The sequence below is a fragment of the Zootoca vivipara genome, chromosome 12 (genome assembly GCF_965207765.1).
Source record: "Zootoca vivipara chromosome 12, rZooViv2.hap1.1, whole genome shotgun sequence".
NCBI lineage: Eukaryota > Metazoa > Chordata > Lepidosauria > Squamata > Lacertidae > Zootoca > Zootoca vivipara.
The window spans coordinates 24,415,676-24,432,617 of record NC_142595.1 but is presented as its reverse complement, the minus strand read 5'-3'; the positions used below and the strand labels follow the sequence as shown (position 1 = coordinate 24,432,617).

General features: G+C 45.7%; 1 protein-coding gene and 1 pseudogene across 2 annotated transcripts in view; both read left to right on the top strand.

The window, feature by feature from the left end:
• The window catches only part of IGFBP4 (insulin like growth factor binding protein 4), a 40,973-nt gene that overhangs the window by 1,026 nt on the left and 23,005 nt on the right, over nucleotides 1-16,942 (top strand). The window lies entirely within an intron of this gene.
• LOC148683834 (U5 spliceosomal RNA) lies at nucleotides 13,851-13,914 on the top strand (annotated as a pseudogene).

Below are 16,942 nucleotides of genomic sequence, written 5' to 3'. Positions count from 1 at the left end.
CGTATTTCGTATGTTCTACTGTTAGTGCTGCATGGTTCGTGGGTGGTAGTCCTTTTCCTATGCGTGAATAGTTGGGGGATAGAATGGGGCTGAAAATAACTGGTATTTCAAGTTCCTTTTGTTTATCTCCAAAGCTCTCTCGGCATAGGTTTTGGCACATGGGAGAACAAGAGCAATTCAGGCAGGAGCTTGTACTTTTGCAAACGGGAGCCCTTCAGATATGGCAAATGGGTTGTTGGCAACATGTGGCGGTGGTCCGCCCCCCCCCTTCGTTTTAACTTGCTGGATTGTACGCATTTCAAACGTGATGCTGGTCAAACTTGGGATGGGGAAAGAAAAACAAATATTAATACAGCCTGTCTGCATATAGCTCGGTCATTAGAACATGAGACTCTTTAATCTCAGGGTCATGCGTTCGAACCCCATGTTGGGCAAAAGATTCTTCCATTGCTTGTGGTTCTCCTAGATCAGGGGTTCCCAACAAAATTTTCTCGAGGACCCCTCATTGAGCTGCTATTGTGACAAGGACCCCCATTAATTCTTGATCCTAAAATTAAAAAGTGAGAGCCAAATTAAGAGTCTTTTTATATTTTATATTTATATGTTTTTTACAGTTACAACAGAGTACTCCATCAGTATACAGTTAGTTTTAATTTTCAGTTCTTAATGAGATGAACCACTTTTTAACCAATGGTCCATTGTTAACTACGCGAACTGTAGCTTCCGTGAAAAACAACGCTTTGTTTACAAACACTACTGTTTTGCAAAGAGGCAGCGCGCGCCAGGGAGGAGGGAGGGGAATGGAGAAGACAGGGTACCTGCGCAGTAGCGTACAAATGAAGCCGACACGCGCAAAGCATCTTGGGGAGGTGAGCGTTAGTAGAATGCGTGCGCTGCCTCTTTGCAAAACAGTAGTGTTTGTAAAGCGCCACCTAACAGCATACAGCAGAACTACTGCCTCTATCTAATTCTAGTTTTGCGCTAGACTCTGCTCATGCAGGAAGCGGCCAAAACAAAAAATCTGTTATCATACGAAATATATTTAATATATTTTTTATTCTAATAGCATCTTGCGGACCCCTCTGGCATAGCTCGCGGACCCCTGGGGGTCCCCGGACCACCTGTTGGGAACCACTGTCCTAGATGATCCTCAGGGTCTCTACAATTCTATGATTCTTTGACTACAGCAAGGCATGGCTGTTTAAGCAATGGCTTGCACCTCTCTTGTTTAGTTTTTCCACTGTTCATTTTTAGGTAGTGTGTTCATTACTTACTAATGAAAATGATTAAAAATATATGGGGGGGGGGCAAACGCTGACATTTCGATGCTTACAGCGACACTGTGGGTACAAAGAGCAACTGAACCCCACAATATCTAACAGGAGGCTTTTCCAGCCTCCCGATCCACCTACCCCCTCCAGTACCGAACAAGAAGGTGTTTTGTCACTTTATTTGAAGTTGTTTCCTAAAGATCTCCTAATGGAGATCAGATGCGCCTGTGTAGATTTCAGCTTCCTTTTCCTTTCAGCTACGAAAGGGGAGGTGTGCAAAGCAATCTTGTACACATCTAATTCAGGCATACTTAAATTCAGTGGGAAGGGGTTCCCAGGTAATTTGCATGTACAGTACAGAGGATTGCAGCCTAAAGTACATAAGGGGTAACTGAGGCTACAGCCTGGGAGCAGCAGGTTGGACTAGACAAGCTCTCTTGAGACCCTTTCCAACTCTGCAGTTCTATGATTCTATGTGGGTTTTGTTTTTTAAAAAAAATCCCAGTGGTTTTTTTATTTCCACACAAATAATCTCTACTTCAGTGTTAGCATAAGTCCTTCACATCTAATTGCCCCAGTAACAACTGTTTCAGTGCACTGATCCGATATGCAAACATGCCAATACAAAACCTTTCTCGAGCGTAGGCTGTGCCAAGAAGTTGCACACAACACGCGTCAAGGGCATGTAAATAGTATTCAGCCATGACTGTTCATTGCCTCTGACCTGGAATGTCTTGGTGTGCTGCTAGTGTCAATCAGGACCACCTATTTGTGTTGCATAGAGCCACATCCTTAAAGAGAGAAAGAATGGAAGGTCGATCTTGGAGATAAAGTGAGGAATGATTTTTTCTTTCCTTTTGAGACTGGGAGGAAATAAATTTCAGTGAAGAAATTTGGTTTTTTCGAAGCAATGCACAAAGCTTCGAGATGCACAAAGAATGGCGTTAGAAGTCATGTGAGTGATATCTAAATGTTTCACTATTGTGCAATCATGTTGTAAAAAAAACAAATAAACACCAGTGCACATACTGGTACAGAAAGGTGTACCCACACCTACACACAGGGGTGCCAACTTGAATAAAATATTTTGGGGGGGGGCAAGACAGCCCCATCCTTCATAATCGATCACATGGTGTGGTGCATGCACACCATTTATAATATTATTATTAATAATTAATAATAATAATTTATTAATTATACCCCACCCATCTGACTGGGTTTCCCCAGCCACTCTGGGCGGCTTCCAACAGAAAAATAAAACACAGTAATCTATTAAACATTAAAAGCCTCCCTGAAGAGGGCTGCCTTCAGATGTCTTCTAAATGTCTGGTAGTTGTTTCCCTCTTTGACATCTGTTGGGAGGACGTTCCACAGGGCAGGCGCCACCACCAAGAAGGCCCTCTGTCTAGTTCCCTGCAACTTGGCTTCTCGCAACGAGGGAACCGCCAGAAGGCCCTCGGTGCTGGACCTCAGTGTCCGGGCAGAATGATGGAGGTGGAGACACTCCTTCAGGTATACTGGACCGAAGCCATTTAGGGCTTTAAAGGTCAGCACCAACACTTTGAATTGTGCTCGGAAACGTAATGGGAGCCAATGTAGATCTTTTAAGACCGGTGTTATGTGGTCTCGGCGGCCGCTCCCAGTCACCAGTCTAGCTGCCGCATTCTGGATTAGTCGTAGTTTCCGAGTCACCTGCAAAGGTAGCCCCACGTAGAGCGCATTGCAGTAGTCCAAGCGGGAGATAACTAGAGCATGCACCACTCTGGCTAGACAGTCTGCAGGCAGGTAGGGTCTCAGCCTGCGTACCAGATGGAGCTGATAGACAGCTGCCCTGGACACAGAATTGACCTGCGCCTCCATGGACAGCTGTGAGTCCAAAATGACTCCCAGGCTGCGCACCTGGTCCTTCAGGGGCACAGTTACCCCATTCAGAAACCAGGGAATCCTCCACATCTGCCCGCCTCCTGTCCCCCACGAACAGTACTTCTGTCTTGTCAGGATTCAACCTCAATCTGTTAGCCACCATCCATCCTCCAACCGCCTCCAGGCACTCACACAGGACCTTCACTGCCTTCGCTGGTTCTGATTTGAAAGAGAGGTAGAGCTGGGTATCATCCGCATACTGATGAACACCCAGCCCAAACCCCCTGATGATCTCCTTTGTGGGGCCTGGCCCCCTTAAATATTTTAGGTGGGGGGGGGGCTGAAGAACCCTTAGCCCCTAGGACAGGCAGCCCCAAACTTCCGCCCTCCAGATGTTTTGGACTACAATTCCCATCATCCCTGACCACTGGTCCTGTTAGCTAGGGATCATGGGAGTTGTAGGCCAAAACATCCGGAGGGCCGCAGTTTGGCGGTTCCTGTCCTAGGAGTTGCCTGTATATGCCCAGAAAGTAAAACAAACAAACAAACAAACTTCGGAGGGGGTGTGGGAAGAGAGGAGAGGTAATCAAGGTGAAGCCTGACTCTGTACCCACTGGAGTGGACAGGACATGTGGTGAGATGTTTGGTGTGGAGAAGGCACTGAAAGGATGCAACTCATTCTATGCTGTGCAAGGTGCGCTGTGATTGCAGCATTCAGAAATAAGAGACTGGTTAGTGCCAGAAGGTTCCTGTCTGGAAGCAACCATTGGCTGGTATTCTAAGAACATGCATGGCTGCAAGACAGGTTCTGCAAAGAGTGCCCTGGCCTAATCCACCTGGCCAGCTCTTCTGCCTTTACGAGCAGCCAGAAGCTTGACAGGCAGCCACTGGCAAGTGACACTTCCACAGCGTAGAAAGGCAGAATATCATCTCCTAAGTGCGACTGGTCCATCCGCTAAAAAACACAGCTACGGGGCTGACATGAGAGTCAGTTGGCAACCTTGTATTATTTAATGGGCTTTAAATGTGCTACATTTTCAGTGACATAAAAAGAGACACTATACTAAGGGATCTCGTGTGTCCCTGGAGTCCTGTGTCCAGTTCTGAGGACCACAGTTTAAGAAGGCTTTTGACAAGCTGGAACGTGTGCCGAGGAGGGTGACCAAGGTGGAAACCAAGCCTTATGAGGAACGGTTGAGGGAGCTGGGTATGTGTAGCCTGGGAAAGAGGAGACTGAAAGGCATATGACAGCTTTCTTCAAATACCTGTTGCACGGAAGATGGCACAAGCTTGTTTTCCGCTGCTGCAGAGGGTAGGACCCAAACCAACAGATTCAAATTACATGAAATGAGTGCCTGAATAAACACCAGGAATAACTTTCTGACAGAGCTGTTAGACAGTGGAACGGGCTACCTTGGAAGGTGGCGGATTCTCCTTCATTGGAGGTTTCTAAACGGAGAGCATATGGACATCAGTAATTCCTTCAGGGGGTGGACAATGACCTTTTAGTTCCTTCCCAACTCTACAGTTCTACAATTCTGTGTGTTTTTCAAAAACCCACAGTGTTTCTATTTTTTTAAAAAACACTGTGCAAAATGTTGGTACACAGGGGTACCAACTTGAATAAAATATGCAGGTCCCAGGTAAGCCCCACCCTGCATAATCAATCACAAGGTAAAGGACCACTTTACCAAAGCGGTACCTATTTATCTACTTGCACTGGTGTGCTTTCTGCTAGGTAGGCAGGAGCTGGGACAGAGCAACGGGAGCTCACCCCGCAGCGGGGATTCGAACCACCAAGCCCAAGAGGCTCAGTGCTTTAGACCACAGCGCCATCCGCATCCCTCCAATCACAAGACCACACACACACTCACACTATTTGAATGGCAATTCCCATCAACTTTTGGGGTCTCTGCCCCCCTCAGTTTTTTGTATGGGGGGAAGCAAGGGGACCTTGATCCTAGGAGTTGGCTCCAATGTCTGAACTTCAATTTCTGTAAGCTGGCTGCTGGAAATCTATGCTCTACAGATATCCTGCAGACCGCCTACCTGCCTCTGGGCCTGCAAATACCAGATCCATTAACTCCTTCCATCTTGTCCATCTTCTCTGCTGTGCTTTCAATCTCAAAATCCACAGGTGGCAAGTTTGTTGTGTTGCTCTGTGTGAAGGCCACGGTCCACCAAACCTCTGACACCATGTGTTGTCGTGTCCTGTAAGAACTCTCCACAAGCTGCGTTAATGCAAATTCAAACTTTATTCTTGATGAGGCTTGGGAGCCTGCACCCAGCAGTAACTAACCAGGCCAGGCCACCCCTCTGAGTCAGCTGCTCTCCAGGAACTGGCTTCCTGGGTCATAGCGGTTTCTTTTTGAGGGCCCACACATACTAGATGTTTAATTGATAATGCATACATCCCGCTCAGAACATTTCTTTTTTAAAAATCACTATTGGTAAACTGGCTCTCTAGTTAAGTTTTTTTTTTCAACTTGCCATGGACATAGAACTAGTTGTAAAGCATAGATTGGCAGGGGAGGAAGTGTTCAGTTGTGTGCCTTGCAAATGGAGGAGAATGTGCATGGCCATCTAAGGTAAAGGGCCCCTTGACCATCAGGTCCAGTCGTGTCCAACTCTGGGGTTGCGGCGCTCATCTCGCTCTATAGGCCGAGGGGGCTGGCGTTTGTCCGCAGACAGCTTCCGGGTCATGTGGCCAGCATGACAAAGCTGCTCCTGGCGAACCAGAGCAGCGCACGGAAACGCCGTTTACCTTCCCGCTGTAGCGGTACCTATTTATCTACTTGCACTTTGACATGCTTTCGAACTGCTAGGTTGGCAGGAGCTGGGACCGAGCAACGGGAGCTCACCCCATTGCAGAGATTCGAACCGCCGACCTTCTGATCAGCAAGCCCTAGGCTCTGTGGTTTAACCCACAGCACCACCTGGGTCCCATCTAGCTCCTCTCAAAATACCATTAAACTCGGATCCTCCAAGAGTCTCTATTTTCCAGGGACTTTTCTGATTTAAAGATGCCGTCCCGGTTTCTGATTTGATCCCTGAATGTCCCACTTTACCTTAGGGTGTCCCTATTTTCTTTGTAGCATTGTTGGAGGGTACGGAGTTATCCAACCCCTGAGCCGCCTGAAGGCAATCTTGTATAGGGAAGTTTTAAAAAAGTTTTTTTATATATATGTTGGAAGCTGCACAGAGTAGCTGGGGTAACTCAGTAAGTGATGTGGGGTATAAATAGTAAAATTATCATTACAGAATGGGAGGACGTCCCTATTTTCATTGGAGGGTATGTAAGCTTAGACTCTGGCTGTGCACCATTGATGGAAACATACACCAAGTGTTGCACAAGTGGCAAAAAATAATAAAACTTGGTAAGCTATTGGGAAGCCAGACGAAATTGTCTGTATGCTGTAATTGCAGTGCACCTTACATACCACAGAATGCATTGCATTCATTTCAGGGTCGTTCTCACCATGTCCTGTCCACTCCAGTGGGTGGGATTGATTGCCAAAGTCTCTCTCTCTCTCCCCCCCCCCCCAGATGCCCACCTCCTTTCCAACCTCTTTTATTCATTTATTTTGCCAAGTGCGTAAAGCTGAAGTTAAATGTGCATATGTTGCAGCCTTCCTGTACTTAACATCTTGAGCTCCTTGGAACACGTGGAAAGCACCTTGAGCTCAACCTTGTTGTTGGAAAAGTGAAATGCAAATACCAAACCAAATCAAGATCAGACAGGATGACCCTCGTGGCCCCTTCCCAACTCTACCATTCTAGTATAAATCAAAAAGCAGACCGTGGCGAAGATAAGAGGCCTTGTTTGCAAGGCAGATTTGTATATGAGCCATTGGGTAGGAAATGCAACTCATTCCCTACCGTATGTGTGGCCTGGGGATCAGGTAACTGGGATCACTTTCCCCTTTAGCATGGCCTGGTGTAAGGGCCATCAATCAGGATGCAAGGAGATTTGGGGGGGGGGATTGACAACAGGAGGTTGCTAGATGCTCCTACTGTCTGCATTTTATCAAGGTCACTCCATATTTCCTGGTACTTGTCCCTGGCAAATTGCTGTCTCTGTTATGCCTTGGGGGAAGGGATACCTTTAAAAGAACGTGCTGGTGGAGGGCTCACATGTACACTATCTTAGTTTCTGCCAACGCACCCTAGAGTGTTAAGGTTGTTGGATGTGTTTCGATTCTACAGTGAGTGCCATCCGATCCATGGCAGGGTGGAACATTATATTAAACTTTAAGCTCTCACAGTTCCAACTCCAGCCCCAAACCCTGACCCCTACGGCCAGCTTATTAACACAAACTGCTTCAGATGCAGTGGCTATCCTACCTTTCCAAGTGTCCTGATTTTCCAGGGACCGTTCCAGAATTATGAAAGCCACCCCGGCTTCCGATTTGATTCTGAAATGTCCCCATTTCCCCCGCCAGTGTTGTCGCCGTTAAGCTCAGGAAGGAGGGTGAGCCGGCCCTTGTCCTGAGTAGCAGCAAGGGAGCATCCCAGGGCCACTGCTGATGGCCTCCTCCCTTGGGCAGCTCGTAGTGGATATGTAACAAGGCTGCTGCCACCAAGGCCCAGCTCTGCATGATGCACCAGCTCTGAGATGCAAACAGAGAGCAGGACGTGAAGAAAGGGGGAGAGGAGCAGAGCACAAGGAATCTTGAATTATTGTTTTAATGCTTTGCGTCTAATCTGACCCCTTTCTAAAATGTATTTATGGTGTGTGTTTTTATTTTGGTAAATCTACACATAATAAAATCAGGACTAAGGGGTTTTCTCAGGACAGTGGAAGGCATGTGTGCTGGGTCCCGTTGCTGTAGTGTTGGTGGCGTTCAGTGGATTTGTAACTGGCTGACTGAACCCAAAGGGTGCTCATCAATGGCTCCTCCTCATCCTGGAGAGTAGTGACTAGTGGGGTGCCACAGGGCTCTGTCTTGGGCCCAGTCTTATTCAACATCTTTATCAATGACTTGGATGATGGGCTTGAGGGCATCCTGAGCAAGTTTGCGGACGACACCAAATTGCGAGGGGTGGCTAATACCCCAGAGGACAGGATCACACTTCAAAATGACCTTAACAGATTAGACAACTGGGCCAAAGCAAACAAGATGAATTTTAACAAGGAGAAATGTAAGGTGCTACACTTGGGCAGAAAAAATGAAAGGCACAAATACAGGATGGGTGACACCTGGCTTGAGAGCAGTACATGTGAAAAGGATCTAGGAGTCTTGGTAGACCACAAACTTGACAAGAGTCAACAGTGTGATGTAGCAGCTAAAAAAGCCAATGCAATTCTGGGCTGCATCAATAGGAGTATAGCATCTAGATCAAGGGAAGTAATAGTACTACTGTATTCTGCTCTGGTCAGACCTCACTTGGAATACTGTGTCCAGTTCTGGGCACCACAGTTCAAGAAGGATACTGACAAGCTGGAACGTGTCCAGAAGAGGGCAACCAAAATGGTCAAAGGCCTGGGAAATGATGCCTTATGAGGAACGGCTTAGGGAGCTGGGTATGTTTAGCCTGGAGAAGAGAAGGTTAAGAGGTGATATGATAGCCATGTTCAAATATATAAAATGATGTCATATAGAAGAGGGTGAAAGGTTGTTTTCTGCTGCTCCAGAGAAGCGGACACGGAGCAATGGATTCAAGCTACAAGAAAGAAGATTCCACCTAAACATTAGGAAGAACTTCCTGACAGTAAGAGCTGTTTGACAATGGAATTTGCTGCCAAGGAGTGTGGTGGAGTCTCCTTCTTTGGAGGTCTTTAAGCAGAGGCTTGACAGCCATCTGTCAGGAATGCTTTGATGGTGTTTCCTGCTTGGCAGGGGGTTGGACTGGATGGCCCTTGTGGTCTCTTCCAACTCTATGATTCTATGATTCACCCGTCTTCTGATAGGAAATTATTTGCGGGGGGACGACAAAAAATGGGGGGGGGGTGTTGAGGAGGGTCAGTTGCGGAGTGAGGAATTGAGATATGTCCCTATTTTCATTGGAGGAATGTCAGAGGGTATAGGCTATTGTAGATTCAGGGTGCTTCCAGGCTTTCGCTCTTGGGGGTGGGGCCTACCAACAAATTCAGGCCCTGCCATTATAGCTGATGGTGAAGTCTTGCTCAAGAAACCCGTTTCCCTCAGCAATCAGACTTTTGCCAAAAGGCACATGCATAGCTGCCAAGTCTCCCGTTTTTCGTGGGAAACCCCCGGATTTTAATCCGTTTCCCGCTGTTATCCCGAATAGAAAAAAATCCTGGAAATCCCATGGATTTCCTACCTGCCAGGGAGGCTCCATTTCGGGTGCCGCTCTGCCCATGCCTGGGCACCGGAAATCGGGCCGAGCGGCAATGAAAGTTGCTTTTACACATGTACAGAAATGCTGCTGATCCCGCATTTTTCAGAGACTTGGCAGCTATGCAAATGATGGGGAAATGCCCTTGGCTAGCACTTTCTTTGACACGGCGTCATCTAACCACCCTCCTTGCAAAACAGATCGCGATAAATACTCGGTAAACAGGTGGTTTGGAAGCACTCTCAGGGTAAAATAAATAGCACAGCATACGGGAATCAGAAAAGGCTTTCATCCGAACTGCGGGTGATTTGTGCGGTCTCTCAGGCAGTGATTCTTGGAGTGAGGCTGTGTGCCCTTTACTCTGCATCTGGCATGCTCCCAACCACAGTTTTGCAGAACATTAGCCACACTCCACATCCATCCCGTCACTTCTTCAGGAAATGCCACCTTTTGATGCATTTCCACCTCGAACCGAATTGAGAAAAAGATCCACCTCGCTGTGTTTAAGCCAGCAATGTGTGCACAGCAGTTTTAGTTACAAATACACAGGCACTTTGTGTTCATTTGTGAAATATGAGGGAGGGTGAGGGTTACCACTTTCTGGGGTGTGTACATGTGCCTCAGAGCCAGCCCAGGATATTTGGCTGTGTGAGGCAAGAGACAAGCTGGTGCCACCCACTCTCCTTATTCCTCGTACAGATGCAAGCCAGTTGAATCTGAATTCCGGCACTGGCAACACGACAACATCCTCTATCCACTTGAGGGCAATAGGCCACTTCAGGGGACAAAGGGCAGGCCACACGGCACACACCTCTCTTCTCCAAAGCCTTGCCACTGCCACTCTGCTCTGCAGCAAAGGCCAACCAAGGCGGCTGCTTCACTCTGCTCTATGGGAGGGCTGGTCCTGTTGGTATGCTTCTAGCAACAGCCTGAACCTGCAGAAATTTCACACCCACACCCACACCTCAACAGGGTAGAAGGTGTCGCTTGCTAAATTTCTGTCCTGAATCTCCCAACATTTAGTTTCTTTGGATGTAATTAGTTAAAGAACTTAAATGTCTACATCCAGGGTCCCGGATTAATTTGAGCCTAGAGAGGTGAATTCAGGGCTGGCCCAAGACATCTTGCTGCCTGAGGTGGACAAAATGGTGCCTCTCCCATTCCATGTAGAGAAGTAGACTGGAGCAGCAATTGATTTTTAGTTCAACACTGGTGATGGGATAGCACACCTGAGGGAAGGAGGCTCACTTAGGGGGCTCTCCTTCAGCATCTCATTGCCCTTCCCTCTGTATCTGCTACCCAAGGCAGCTGCCCCACTCTGCCTAACAGTAGGGCCAGTCTTGTGTGGAATGTAGGGATGGATAGATCTATCAATTTCTGTTCTCTCTCTCTCTCTCTCTCTCTCACACACACACACACTCTCTCTCTCTCTCACACACACACACACACTTCCAATGTTAAATTCAGTTACCCACACTTCTGCAGCAATTTTTGATTTATAAAAATAAATCACGAAAATTTGCCAGCATATTAGTGTGAATTTCACCTAATAAACAGGTTTTTGTATGCAGTTTTCAATAAGGTAAACACTTTTGCAAGGACTTTCCCCCTATGTAACACATTTTTATGTATGCATTTTATCCACACTTTCCCCTAATACAAACATTTCTGTAAGCAATGTTTGGTTGGAGAACTGCGCTGCAAAATTCAGAGTAGGGCGAATTTTGAAGGATTCCTGTATTTTGGTTCACATATTGTTTCGCAAAGTGTGAAATAGTTAGGTTTACCTTGGGCATCATTGAGGTCATACTATTTCAGACTCAAGCTGGGATTCCAGCAATGGTCTCCTCCACTGCAACTCCTTTCTCTCACTTCAGCATACTTTTACTTCTAGATTGGGATACTGAAGAGCCTCAAACTCTTCAGGGCAGCTGATGATCTTAAAAGATTTAAACCAGAGGGCTGGATCCAGAAGTGGCCAAACCACCATGGGACATTTTAACAGATAGAACTGACTAGGGAATGTGCCTCTCTAATGTGGTAGTTAACTGAAGACGGAAGAAAAGGATGTGATCTTGTACATCAGTGGATCTTCCCATGATTTTAAATACATATTTAACCCTCCTCTTCTGTCTTCTACCCATAGCTGCCAAGTTATCCCTTTTTTTAAGGGATTTTCCATTATGCTGAATAGGCTTCCTCGCGAGAAAAGGGAAAACTTGGCAGCTATGCTTCTACCTTCCATGTTTCCCTTATGTATCTTCACTTGCTGCACCATTCAGAAATATGTTGGCTGGCTCATTGGCATCTGAATTGTTTTAATTAAATAATAATAATCCCCTATTCTTAGCCAGGACTTCTGCATCTTTTAAGAGCAGGATGACAAGCAGAGTTCAAGAGGTGACATTTCCCATCACTTCATTTCCATCAGGGAAAAACATCTTCATAAAGGCATGCAATTATTTAAGACTGACCAAGAATGCTTCCTGGTATTGTTCTCTAGACAGGGAAAAACCTAACATTGCATTGACAGCACACCTAGAGACTGCAGCTGGTTTTTTTAAATGAAAAAACTAAATTAATGTTCACCAATGTAGAAGGTTATGAATCCTACTGAAATTAGAATTACTTCTGAGTTAATAAGTTTTGTATTGGAGTACTAGTGTGACCTCTTGAGGATTTATTTTGTCTCCTTTTTGCTTCCACTGATGGCTTTTAATGTGTGTCCTGGTGAGCTGAGGATGCATGATGGGGCGGGGGGGGGCACCTCATGACCATTTTGCGCTAGATTCAGCTCCTCTTACTTACTAACACACATTACACCAGATGAAAAGAAATGTGCTGTTTGCCTCTGAATCTTTTACTGGCAGCTGGCCAGAGGGCTGCAAGTCTTCTACACAACCCCAATCATTCAACACAATAAATCAACTTCTTCCTTTGAGGAAAAAATATATAATTCAAATGGCTGCCTTTAAGTACCCTTGAGTGTAGATATGTGTGATCAAGGGCTTTCAAAAAGTCTTCATGGATTAAGGATCCAGGGAGTTGAAAGCATACAGGTGGGGGCAGAGGTTAGCATCCCGAGAATCGATTCCTGGCTTTGTAAAACTGTTTCTAGTTGCTCAGAGTCTTGAACGTATGTGGGCAATGCCTGGTGGCATCACAGAAACGGGGGTGGTTTCTTGATGTGATTTCCACTAGCCAGGTGGGGCTTCAGAGCCGCGCCAAGCTCCACACCAGATGGCAGGATAAGAAATGCACGAACATTTGCTTAGCTAACACACTTTGTACAAGTCACAAACGCAGGGTCACTTTGGCACAGGCTTGCCTTGTCGAAGATGCCATCTTGCCAGTAGCTCAAATAATTTGGCCTAGCATCTGAAATCACTGTGGAACCGTTTCTTATAATGCAGGCATTGTGAAGGCCTCTGTTGGCTCTTCACCCCCATGACTTTTCTTGATGACACTGTATTTCCCCATGCTAGATAGCGTGCGGGCACATATCTTCCTGATTTTTGGCTCGAAGAGAGCAGAAGCCCAGCTGGTTCTCAGACTTGAGTTATCATGAAGGTTTTGTTTGGTTCGAATCATGGCATCCCAAAGGATGCAACCCTGGAAATCGCAGCAGGAAACTGGCTTCCCTGCCTCCAGTGGAAACTGGGAAGACAAGGCATCCGGGAAACAGCTGAGGCATCATAGGACCACAATTTCTGTGAATGAAGGCTGCGGAAAGACTTCCTCCATCAGCGGACAGGAAAAACTTTCCCATTACTTGTTGGGATTGAGAAGTGAGCTAAACTGCACATTGTGGTAAGTCAAAGTGGCTTACCATGAACGAGCAACTGTACTCATGCACATGCCATGCTTCTGAAAACAAACCAGTGTTGTCTTAGCATTGTGTGGAAATCATTACTTGTGATTTCTCGCCAAATGACGAGAGCTAAGAGCAAACTTTGATTTTAACCGATTTTGACTGCCAGTTTTACCTATTTCTTTTGTGCTAAGTGTTGCATTATCATTATCTCATTATTTAAAACAATAACAAATCAATAATAATAACAACATAGAACAACAATTAATATTTATTTGTGTGTGTATAATCTGCAATCTGCCCTAGGCTCAGGAAAGATGAAGGGTATGATAAAACTTTCTAAATAAATAAAGTTGTGTGCTTGCTTCCCTTCCAGTTTGTCCTCTAAACTGAACAATGTAACGTGCTTAAGATGTAAGGTCCAATTAAGACCTGCAAACTGGATACTATCATTATTATTATTTTATTAAAAAACATTTTGAGGTGAGGTGAGCAGAACTGTACACAGTATTCTAAATGTGGTTGCACCATGGATTGATATAACGTCAGTTTTATTTTCAAATCATTGTAACGATCTGAGGAGAAACCAAGGTACCTTGGTACCTTGGTTTCTTCAGATCGCATAAATCTTTTGCTTTACTAAAGATTTCTGTGGAGAAATCATTGTAACAGGGTTGGCAGCTACCATAAATTCTCTTCCTTCCTTCCTTCCTTCCTTCCTTCCTTCCTTCCTTCCTTCCTTCCTTCCTTCCTTCCTTCCTTCCTTCCTTCCTTCCTAATTGATACATGTGTGAGGGGATAGGTCTATTGGTGGCTCCTACTTTTGAGAGCCAAGGACGTGGGTGGCACTGTGGGTTAAACCACAGAGCCTAGGGCTTGCCAATCAGAAGGTCAGCGGTTCGAATCCCCGCGACAGTGTGAGCTCCCGTTGCTCAGTCCCAGCTCCTGCCAACCTAGCAGTTCGAAAGCACGTCAAAGTCCAAGTAGATAAATACAGCGGGAAGGTAAACGGCATTTCCGTGTGCTGCTCTGGTTCACCAGAAGTGGCTTTGTCATGCTGGCCACATGACCTGGAAGCTCCCTCGGCCAATAACGCAAGATGAGCGCCACAACCCCAGAGTCGGTCACGACTGGACCTAATATTAGGTCAGGGGTCCCTTTACCTTTTTAACCTTTTGAGAACCAGAAGATTGTATTCTAGAGTCTAACAACAAGAGAGATTTGCAGACATTTCCTGCGATGAACATCCCTAGGATGTCCGGCTGCCACACAAGACAGTGTGCTCATCTAGAACGCATACCTGAACTTTACATGGATGAATGGGATTCTCCTGGACCAAACTGCTGATTTCTTACTTGTATTTTCTACCCAGCAGACACTGCTGGGTGAGTAGGTTAATGTGTAGCCCAGAGAGTAAACATTTTTGCCTCGGGTGTCTCCTCACTACCAGGAACAGAATCTCCTGAAATTGTTATTTCTGGCTCTGTCCTTTGTAGGGTGACAAAGGGTAATCGGTGCCCTTGGCAGTGGTGGTGAGGAAGGAGGCAGAGATAGGAAAGGAGGAGGGTGCTGGGGGAGGGAAGGAGCAAAGGTGGTTTAAAGGCACAAGTTGGCAAGAGGGTTGTTTTTCTAGGAATTTTTTTTTTAAGGCCCGTGTTTTGGGAAGAAGGTTCTTTGTCTACCTGTTGCTGACCCAAGTCTGATGTAAAGGGGAAAGTACTTTGTGTCACTTTCGTTGGCAGTAAGCAACGACAACCAATTAAGATTAAAAACATGCCTTTAAATGGGTATTGGTGATGGCGACGGAAGAAGACATTAGAAAATTCTGAAGGATGGGACAAAACACAATCTCCGCCTCATACCTGGGACTTTGGTTGCTAGGCAACAGAAAAGCTACAGTGCTTCTCTTTCCATCTTATGGTTTGCCAAGTAAAAAAAATAAGAAAAGGAAGCCCCAGGATGGAGTGCTCCATTCATTTTAGTTGCCAGGCAAAGAGCCTACAGCTAACTGGGTCCCCCTCTTGTGGTGGTTACTAACCATTGTAAGTATTATCAGGTACAGTGGTACCTCTACTTACAAATAACTCTACTTACGATTTTTTCTACTTACGAATAGAGCTCCGTCCGCCATCTTGGATGCGGTTTAGATAGGATTTTTTCTACTTACGAATTTTTAGATAGGGTTGCTTCGACTTACAATTTTTTTCTCCCAATACATTCCTATGGGATTCGACTTACAATTTTTTTCTACTTACGAATGTGCGTTCGGAACGCATTAAATTCGTAAGTAGAGGTACCACTGTATTAGGGTTGCTTCTTTAATGCAGGGCTGAGGAACTAGCGGCCTTCTAGATGATAAAACTCACACTTACCTCAGCCCCAAACTATTATAGTCAATGACATGGGATGATGGGAACTGTAGTCGAGCAACATTTAGAGGGCTGTAGGTTTCCACCCTTGATGTACCGGTAGTAGAAGGCACTGAATTTTGTCTTTTTCATGGTGTGGAAACCTGTATTACCAATTTGGTTTTGTGCTTTTTCACAAATACTGTCTCTCTACCGCCCCAAATGTGTTTTAATTTCCCTTTGTCCTTCCCCCTCAGCCAGGCATGGTCTCCCTTGCTGGCTTTGATGAAACAACTGCTGACTTGTTCTCTCTACTCTGCCTCCACTTTCATAATCAAAGGCTGAGGCCTTTCTGTTTTCCCAGTGAATATTAGCCAAATCTGCCTAGGCCAAAACTGTGATGAGATATTAATAATAATAATGTTTTTTTTAAAAAAAACCCCCAACAACTACTAGATAAATAAATAAAGGGCAGGTGTGCTGGTGGTGCTTAGCCATCCAAACCAGATGGGCAGTCTATAATAATAATAATAATAATAATAATAATAATAATAATAATAAATAAATAAATAATTTATTATTTACACCCTGCCCATCTGGCCAGGTTCCCCCAGCCACTCTGGGAGGCTTCCAACAAAATATTAAAATACAGAAATCCATCAAACATTAAAAGCTTCCCTAAACAGGGCTGCCTTAAGATGCCTTCTAAAGGTCTGGTAATTGTTGTTCTCTTTGACCTCTGGTGGGAGGGCGTTCCACAGGGTGGGTGCCACAACTGAGAATGCCCTCTGCCTGGTTCCCTGTAACTTGGCTTCTCGTAGCGAGGGAACCGCCAGAAGGCCCTCTGCGCTGGACCTCAGTGTCCGGGTAGAACGATGGGGGTGGAGACGCTCCTTCAGGTATACTGGACCAAGGTCTACTAGCAAGGAGTCTACTACTCAAGCAGCAGTTGTTTAGGGAGATGATTCTGCGTGGGGTGGTCGTATACATGTAGCCATAAATGTCATCTGAGGTTGGCCACGGGATTTTTTGCATTGTCGTAGAAGAAACGAGTATGATGTTCAGATTTTCTGCTGACACTGTAAAAGGGCCAAGTGTGGACCATTTGGAATCTGCAAAGACAACTGAGCCACTTGCCAGTAGTATGTCTCTGACAGGAATGGCCCATCATTCAAGATCTTGCAAGTCTGATAGTTGTTGAGGGAATTTCATGCGGTGCCAGTTTGACATGTCTCAATGCTGCCAGGCTTTGAAAATACGTTTTTGCCAATTCCCTCCTCCTAAAATACATGACTCCTTTTGCTGAAAAGTTTCCTCGGACTATAGAGCAAGATGAGCGTGTAACCCCA